Source organism: Lipotes vexillifer, unplaced genomic scaffold (assembly GCF_000442215.2).
Source record: "Lipotes vexillifer unplaced genomic scaffold, Lipotes_vexillifer_v1.1 scaffold362, whole genome shotgun sequence".
NCBI classification, from domain to species: domain Eukaryota; kingdom Metazoa; phylum Chordata; class Mammalia; order Artiodactyla; family Lipotidae; genus Lipotes; species Lipotes vexillifer.
The window spans coordinates 1,159,304-1,169,446 of record NW_006788741.1 but is presented as its reverse complement, the minus strand read 5'-3'; positions in this window follow the sequence as shown (position 1 = coordinate 1,169,446).

The following is a 10,143-nucleotide window of genomic DNA, read 5'->3' as shown; positions in this document are numbered from 1 at the left end:
AACGAGGGAGAGAAAGAGTGTACAATTCTCCAATTTTTGTGGAAGCCCTCAACTGATTGGATAAATCCAACCCACATTGAAGAGGGCAATGTTAATCACATCCGGAAGCATGCTCAACGACACACTCAGAATAAGGTTTAAGCAAATACCTAGGCACCTCATGGCCCAGTTAACTTGACACATAAAAATAGCCATCATCAAGGTTATGGGATTTTCTATATATCAAGTGACAAGACCCTAGCCCACTTCCACCACATATTTCCCCAAATTTTAGCATACTGTTTTAAATTCTCCAGACAAGAAATGGAAAAACTTTCCTCTGATGAATCTGACCAGCTGAGGAGACCAAGAATTAAAAATACTGAAAGTAAAAATTCTCTCATTTGAACCAGCTAATACTACAGGGAACATCATTCTCAACAATCTCCTGTCATAGAAAGCTATTCAGTAATTCACTCTTAAACATGACCCCATAGTCAGTAATCATGAGGATTAAATGGAACACCTCTAGATTTAAAGAGGAGATAAAATCAAAGAGGAAATTTAAAGACAGACGATGCTAAAAAATTATTAAAATCCATTATTAGCATCAATAAAAAGATAAAGTAGTACATACTAAAATAAAAGAGTGAGTGAGCTGTGGAAATTGAAAACATAATGGTAGAAATGTAATGGAGGGAAGATAAAGCTAAGAAAATGTCCTAGGAAGTATAACTAAAAGATTGTAGATAGTGAAAAAAGCTATTAGAGAATCAATCTAGAGGTTACATCTTTTAAGTAACAGAAGTTTTTTAAAAAAAAAAAAAAGAAAGAAAGAAAACCAGAAAAACAAAATGTCAAAAAATAGTATAGTGGCTGTCCCCCACACCCCCGCAATTTATATGTTGAAGTCCTAACCCCTAGTACCTCAGAATGTGATGTATTTGGAGAAAGAGGCTTTAAAGAGGTATTTAAGGTAAAATGAGTTTGTATATGTGGGCCCTAATCCAAAATGATTAATGTCTTTTTAAGAAGAGAAGATTATGTATTCTTTGGACAAATAACTATTCAGGTTCCCCACATATCTTTTAATCAAATTGTTTTTTCAATACTGATGTATATGTTTTTTATATATTTTGGAAATTAACATCTTATCAGGCATAGAGCTTGCAAATACCTTCTCTTATTCAATAGGCTGCTTTTATTTTTATTGATGGTTTCCTTCCCTATGCAAAAGCTTTTAGTTTGATTTCATCCCATTTGTTTATTTTTGCCTTTGTTTGCCTTGCCTGAGGAGACATATTCAAAAAATATTCTAAGACAAATGTCAAAGAGTGTCCTACATATGTTTTCTTCCCAGAGCTTTATGTTTTCAAGTCTTATATTTAAGTCTCTAATCCATTTTGAGTTTATTTTTGTATACAGTGTGAGAAAAGGGCCTAGTTTCATTCTTTCACATGCAGCTAGCTGTCCAGTTTTTCCCACAACAGTTATTGAAGAGACTCTCTTTTCCCCATTATATATTCTTGCCTCTTTTGTTGTAGCTTAATTGACCATAGGTGGGTAGGTTTATTTCTGGCCTCTCTATCCTGTTCCATTGATCTATGTGTTTGTTTTTGTGCCAGTACCATACTTTACTAATTATTATAGCTTTGTAGTACAGTTTGAAGTCATGGAGCATGATATGTTGAGCTTTGTTCCTTTTTGTCAAGGTTGCTTTGGCTGTTTGAGTCTTATAGTTTCATACAAATTTTAGGATTATTTGTTCTAGTTCTATGAAATATGCCATGAGTATTTTGATAAGGATTGCATTCAATTTGTAGACTGCTTGGGGCAATATGGAAATTTTAACAATATTAAATTATCCCAATCTATGAACAGAAAATATCTTTTCCTTTATTTGTATCATCTTCAGTTTCTTTCATCAATGTCTTATAGCTTTCATAACATAGGTATTTCACCTCTTTGGTAAATTTATTCCTAGGTATTTATTCTTTTTCATTGAATTGTAAATGGAATTATTTTCTTGATTTTTCTTTCTAATAGTTCATTGTTAGTGTATAAGAATTCAACAGAAAAGAAGGCGCACAGATGGCCCACAGGCCCTTGGAAAGATGCTCAACAGCACTAATCACCAGGGAATGCAAATCAAAACCACAATGAGCTGTCAGAATGATTATTGTCAAAAAGACAAAAAATAACAAGTGTTTGTGAGAATGTGGAGAAAATGGAACTCTAGTACACTGTTAGTGGGAATGTAAATTGTTACAGCCACTATAAAAGCAGTATGGAGGTTCATCAAAAAATTTAAAATAGAACTTTCATATGATCTAGCAATTCCACTTCTGTTTTTTTATTTGCAGAAAAGAAAACACTGATTTGAAAAGACATATTCACCCTAATGTCAATAGCCAAGATATGGAAGCAAACTAAATGCCCATCAACAGAAGAATGGTAAAGAAAATGTGATGTGATATATATATATATATATATATTATTCAGCCATAAAATATGAGGAAATTTTTCCATTTCTGTAGACATGAATGGACCTGAAGGGCATCATGATTAGTGAAATAAGTTAGACAGAAAAAGACAAGTACTCTATGTTTTCAATTATATATGAAAAAAAAAATGAACAAATATAATAAAACAGAAATAGACTTGCAGATACAGAAGACCAACTCATCGTTGCCCAAAGGGAGAGGCATGGGGTGGTGAAATAGGTAAAGTGGATTAAGAGGTACAAACTGTCAGTTATAAAATAAACTAGTCACAGGGATGTAATGTACAGCACAGAGAATATAGTCAATATTTTATAATAACTTTGTATAGTGTGCAATCTATAAAAATGAATCACAATGCTATACACCTGAAACTAATATAATATTGTACGTGAACTATTCTTCAATAAAAAAAAAAAGAGAGAGATTAAGACACAGAAGAAGGACCATGTAAATACACTGGAAGAATATGATCATCCACAAACCAAGGCGAGTGGCCTTAGAGGAAACCAACCCTGCTGACATCTTAATCTTGGACTTCTGACCCCCAGAATTGTGAGAACATACATTCTATTGTTTAAGCCACCCAGTCAGTGGAACTTTGTTATGGAAAGACTAAAAACACTAATACCATTAGCTCAAGAACATTTTCTCATATCTGAAAGATATGACTGACCAAATTAAAAATTCAACATTGCTGGATCTTCCCTGGTGGTCCAGTGTTTAAGACTCCATGCTTCCACTGTGGGGGCATGAGTTTGATCCCTGGCTGGGGAACTAAAATCCCACATCCTGCCCAATGTGGCCAAAAACAAACAAAATATAAAAAACAAAAAACAAAAATTCACCATTGCCAACACTGTGGATGAAAAATTTTTTTAAAAGATTATGACAAGGGACTTCATGAACCTTCAAAACACTTTAAATAAAAGAGAAACTCCAAAAGCTACCTGAGTGAGAGCACATGCAAAGGATGGATTAGGAATTAGAATTTCACATGACTTCTGAAAAGTAATACTGGGATCAAGAAGACAAGCAAGAAACACCTTTAAAATCTGAGAGACAGGGCTTCCCTGGTGGCGCAGTGGTTGGGAGTCCCCCTGCCAATGCAGGGGGTGCGGGTTCATGCCCCGGTCTGGGAGGATCCCACGTGCCGCAGAGTGGCTGGGCCTGTGAGCCATGGCTGCTAGGCCTGCTCATCTGAAGTCTGTGCTCTGTGGTGGGAGAGGCCACAGCAGTGAGAGGTCCACGTACAGCAAAAAAAAAAAAAAAAAAATCTGAGAGACAGTGATATCTAAATAAGAATTCTTTATCAATCCAAGTTAGTAGTCAAGTATGTGAGCAAAATAAAAATATTTTAGATGTGCAAAACCTCAAAAAATTCATTTTCAATACACCTTTTATACATAAATTACTAGACACTCCATCAGAAACAGAAGTAAACTAAGAATTAGAACACTGTGGGAGGTACGAAGTAGAGAATTAAACATGGCAGAAAAATGAATATATTGCACAAATGCTAATGAGGCATGCAGTGTTCTCAGCAGGCCTAGGACAAAAGCAATCTAGGTCAAAAGAAAATTTGGAGGACGTTAGTAGAGTATCTAATAGGTTTGAATATATTGAAATGATCTTGTACTATAAGAAGAGAGTTTAGAAATTAAGTGATGATAGTTCATGAAAAAAACAAACAAATGAAAATAATATCAGTTATTAACTGCAGGTAAAATCATCAGTTGTAAAAGAAAGAAAATATGACCATGATTCTGTTCTGAATAGTATTTACATAATCGTGATCATGTAAGAACTCATTATGATACAAAGATGTTGAGAGGATAGGGGAAGAGGTGGGGGAAGGTTGTTTGTGTTTAGGGGTGGGATGCCATATGAAAGCTTATTCTTATGGACAGTAAGAAGAAGCTGTCAGACAAAATGCAAACCTGAAAAAATTGAGGAAAATAAAGAATTTAATTTAGTGGAGGTGGGATGGGACCAGCACCCCTTAAGGGCAGCTGGAGGAGTGGAGGGTTTCCCACACTTGGAGGGGCCCACTCATGGTAAGGAGATCAGCAGGGATGAGGACAGACCTTAAGAGGATCAGGAGATCAGAGGTGAACATCGCCAGCATCTCCTCCACCTGGTTGGGTCCTGGTGAGCCTGCTTGGGTCCCAGGCCTGAACCTCCACCCTCCGGGGCCCCCTCAAGCCACATGGGTCCTGAGCCTAAGACCCCTGGACCTTTTCCAGCTGCTTGGGCCCTGAGCCTAAGCACTCCCACACCCCACATCCCCCACAACAATGAACTTTTCTGACCACACGGTCCCTGACCCTAAGACCCCACACAGAGGCAAGGTCTTTTCTGGCCACATGGGTCTTAAGCATAAGCCCCTCCCCCAAGGGTCTTTTCTGGCAGTGCAGGTTCTGAGCCTAAGCCCAACATTCTTGACACTGCGAAGGCCTTTTCCAGCTGTAGGATCCTGAGTCTAAGCACCACCCACCCACAGGCCTTTTCTGGCAGTGTGGGTACTGAGCCTAAGCACCCCCAAGCCAGGGCCTTTTCCAAACCTGAGTTCCATCCCCCCCACCACTGCTGCCAAGGCCTTTTCCAGCCTTTATTTTTCTTTCTGTTTTTGGGGTTTTTTTTTTTTTTTTTTTTTTTGCTATTTGTGGTTCTGTTCTGCTTTATTGTTGTTGTTTCAATTTTATTCTTATCTTTTCTAATATATTTTTTATTTTTCTAATTTTATTTTTATCTTTGTTATTGTTATGCTCCTTTTAGTTTGTTGCTTTTTTTTTTTTCCTTTTTGGCCATGCCACATGGCTTGCAGGGTCTTGGTTCCCAGGCCAGCTGTCTGCCCTGAGCTCCTGTGGTGGGGGCACTGAGTCCAGACCAATGAATTCAGAGAGAACCATAGACCCCAGGGAATATTAATTTATGTGAGCTCCCCTGGAGTTCCTCATCTCAGCACCAAGACCCAGCTATACCCAACTGTCTGCAAACTCCAGTGCTGGATGCCTCAGGCTAAATCAGTGAGACAGGAACACAGCCCAAACCACCAAAAAACTGAGAAAACAACAACAACAAAATGTTACACATGAAGGAGCAAGGTAAAAACCTACAAGACCAAATAACTGAAGAGGAAATAGGTAATCTACCTGAAAAAGAATTTGGAGTAATGATAGTAAAGATGACCCTAAATCTTGGAAATACAATGGAGGCACCAACTGAGAAAATGCAAGAAATGTTTAACAAGGACATAGAAAAACTAAAGAACAAACAAACAGTGATCAACAACTCAATAACTGAAATGAAAAATATACCAGAAGGATTTAAGAGTAAAATAACTGAAGCAGAAAAGTGAATAAGTGAGCTGGAAGATACAATGGTAGAAATACTGCTGAGGAGCAGAATAAAGAAAAATAAATAAATAAAACAAATGAGTACACACTCAGAGATCTCTGTGACAACAATAAACACACCAAAATTCAAATTACAGGGGTATTAGAAGAAGAAGAGAAAGAGAAAGTGTTTGAGAAAATATTTGAAGAGATTATAGTCGAAAACTTCCCTAGCATGGGAAAGGAAATAGCCACCCAAGTCCAGAAAGCCAAGAGTCAAATACAGGTTAAACCCAAGGAGAAACATGGCATGACACATATTAATCAAACTAACAAAAATTAAACACAAAGGACAAATATTAAAAGCAGCATGAGAAAAAACAACAAATAGCATACAAGGGAATACCTATAAGGTTTTCAGCTCATTTTTCAGCAGAAAATCTGCAAGTCAGAAGGGAGGGGCAGGATATATTTAAAGTGATAAAAGGGAAAAACCTAAAACCAAGATTACTCTACCCAGACAGAATCTCATTCAGGTTTGACTGAGAAATCAAAAACTTTACAGATGACAAGCCCAGGGCCAACATCATCCTCAACGGCGAAAAACTGAAAGCATTGCCACTAAGGTCAGGAACAAGACGAGGTTGCCCACTCTCACCACTCTTACTCAACATAGTTTTGGAAGTTTTAGCCACAGCAATCAGAGAAGAAAAGGAAATAAAAGGAATCCAAATCGGAAAAGAAGAAGTAAAGCTGTCACTGTTTGCAGATGACATGATACTATACATAGAGAATCCTAAAGATGCTACCAGAAAACTACTAGAGCTAATCAATGAATTTGGTAAAGTAGCAGGATACAAAATTAATGCACAGAAATCTCTGGCATTCCTATATACTAATGATGAAAAATCTGAAAGTGAAATCAAGAAAACACTCCCATTTACCATTGCAACAAAAAGAATAAAATATCTAGGAATAAACCTACCTAAGGAGACAAAAGACCTGTATGCAGAAAATTATAAGACACTGATGAAAGAAATTAAAGATGATACAAACAGATGGAGAGATATACCATGTTCTTGGATTGGAAGAATCAACATTGTGAAAATGACTCTACTCCCCAAAGCAATCTATAGATTCAATGCAATCCCTATCAAACTACCACTGGCATTTTTCACAGAACTAGAACAAAAAATTTCACAATTTGTATGGAAACACAAAAGACCCCGAATAGCCAAAGCAATCTTGAGAACAAAAAATGGAGCTGGAGGAATCAGGCTGCCTGACTTCAGACTATACTACAAAGCTACAGTAATCAAGACAGTATGGTACTGGCACAAAAACAGAAAGATAGATCAATGGAATAGGATAGAAAGCCCAGAGATAAACCCATGCACATATGGTCACCTTATCTTTGATAAAGGTGGCAGGAATATACAGTGGAGAAAGGACAGCCTCTTCAATAAGTGGTGCTGGGAAAATTGGATAGGTACATGTAAAAGTATGAGATTAGATCACTCCCTAACACCATACACAAAAATAAGCTCAAAATGGATTAAAGACCTAAATGTAAGGCCAGAAACTATCAAACTCTTAGAGGAAAACATAGGCAGAACACTCTATGACATAAATCACAGCAAGATCCTTCTTGACCCATCTCCTAGAGTAATGGAGATAAAAACAAAAATAAACAAATGGGACCTAATGAAACTTCAAAGCTTTTGCACAGCAAAGGAAACCATAAACAAGACCAAAAGACAGCCCTCAGAATGGGAGAAAATATTTGCAAATGAATCAACTGACAAAGGATTAATCTCTAAAATTTACAGGCAGCTCATGCAGCTCAATAACAAAAAAATAAACAACCCAATCCAAAAATGGGCAGAAGACCTAAATAGACATTTCTCCAAAGAAGATATACAGACTGCCAACAAACACATGAAAGAATGCTCAACATCATTAATCATTAGAGAAATGCAAATCAAAACTACAATGAGATATCATCTCACACCAGTCAGAATGGCCATCATCAAAAAATCTAGAAACAATAAATGCTGGAGAGGGTGTGGAGAAAAGGGAACACTCTTGCACTGCTGGTGGGAATGTGAATTGGTTCAGCCACTATGGAGAACAGTATGGAGGTTCCTTAAAAAACTACAAATAGAACTACCATATGACCCAGCAATCCCACTACTAGGTATATACCCTGAGGAAACCAGAATTCAGAAAGAGTCATGTACCAAAATGTTCATTGCAGCTCTATTTACAATAGCCCGGAGATGGAAACAACCTAAGTGCCCATTGTCAGATGAATGGATAAAGAAGATGTGGCACATATATACAATGAAATATTACTCAGCCATAAAAAGAAACGAAATTGAGCTATTTGTAATGAGGTGGATAGACCTAGAGTCTGTCATACAGAGTGAAGTAAGTTAGAAAGAGAAGGACATATATCATATGCTAACACATATATATGGAATTTAAGAAATAAAAAATGTTATGAAGAACCTAGGGGTAAAACAGGAATAAAGACACAGACCTACTGGAGAACAGACTTGAGGATATGGGGAGGGGGAAGGGTGAGGTGTGTTAGGGCGAGAGAGAGACATGGACATATATATACTAACAAACGTAAGGTAGATAGCCAGTGGGAAGCAGCCACATGGCACAGGGAAATTGGCTCGGTTCTTTGTGGCTGTCTGGAGGGTGCGATGGAGGGAGACAAAGAGGGAAGAGATATGGGAACATATGTATATGTATAACTGATTCACTCTGTTATAAAGCAGAAACTAACACACCATTGTAAAGCAATTATGCCCCAATAAAGATGTTAAATAAAAAAAAAAAAAACTTTACAGACAAGCAAAACCTAAGAGAATTTGGCACCACTGAACCAGCTATGCAAGAAATGTTAAAGGAACTTCTATAGGTGGAAAACACAAGAGAAGAAAAAGACCCACTAAAACAACCCAAAACAATTAAGAAAATGGTAAGAGAAACATACATATTGATAACTACCTTGGATGTAGAAGGATTAAATGTGCCAAACAAAAGACACAGACTGGCCGAATGCATACGAAAACAAGATACATATATTTACAAGAGACCCACTTAGGACATAGGGACACATATAGACTAAAAGTTAGGGAATGGAAAAAGACATTGCATGTGAATGGCAATCAAAGGAAAGCTGGAGTAGCAATACTCACATCAAGTAAAATAGATTTTAAAATAAAGACTGTTATAAGAGACAAGAAAGGTAACTACATAATGATCAAGGGATCAATCCAAGAAGATATGACAATTATAAATACTTATACATCCAACATAGCACCTCAATACATAAGGCAAATGAAAAGAAACAAAAATGAGTTATTTGTAGTGAGGTGGATGGACCTAGATTATGTCATACAGAGTGATGTAAGTCAGAAAGAGAAAAACAAATACAGTATGCTAACATATACATATGGAAGCTTAAAAAAAAACAAAGTTCTGAAGAACATAGGGGCAGGTCAAGAATAAAGACACAGACATAGAGAATGGGCTTGAGGACACAGGGAGGGGCAAGGGCAAGCTGGGAGGAAGTAAGAGAGTGACATTGACATATATACACTACCAAATGTAGAATAGATAGTTGGGAGAAGCAGCCACATAGCACAGGGAGATCAGCTTGGTCCATTTTGACCACCTAGAGAGGTGGGATAGGTAGGGTGGGAGGAAGGTGCAAGAGGGAGGGGATATGGGGATATATGTATATGTATAGCTGATTCACTTTGTTATACAGCAGAAAATAACACACCATTGTAAAACAATTTTACTCTAACAAAGATGTTAAAATAAAATACATAAGGCAAATGCTAATATCCATAAAATGGGAAACTGACAGTAACACAGTGATAGAGGGGGACTTTAATACCCTACTTACAGCAATGGACAGATCATCCAGATAGAATATTAATAATGAAACACAAGCTTTAAATGACACAATAGACCAGATAGACTTAATTGATATTTATAGAATATTACAACTGAAAGTGGAAAAATACACTTTCTTCTCCAGTGCAAACAGAAAATTCTCCGGGATAGATCACATATTGGGTCACAAGTCAAGCCTCAGTAAACTGAAGATAATTGAAATCATATCAAGCATCTTTTCTGACCACAATGCTATGAGATTAGAAATCAAATACAGGAAAAAATACTGCAGGAAAACACAAACACATGGAGGCTAAAGAGTACACTGCTAAATAACCAAAGGATCACTGAAGAAATCAAAGAGGAAATGATAAAATACTTAGAAACAAATGACAGTGAAAACATGA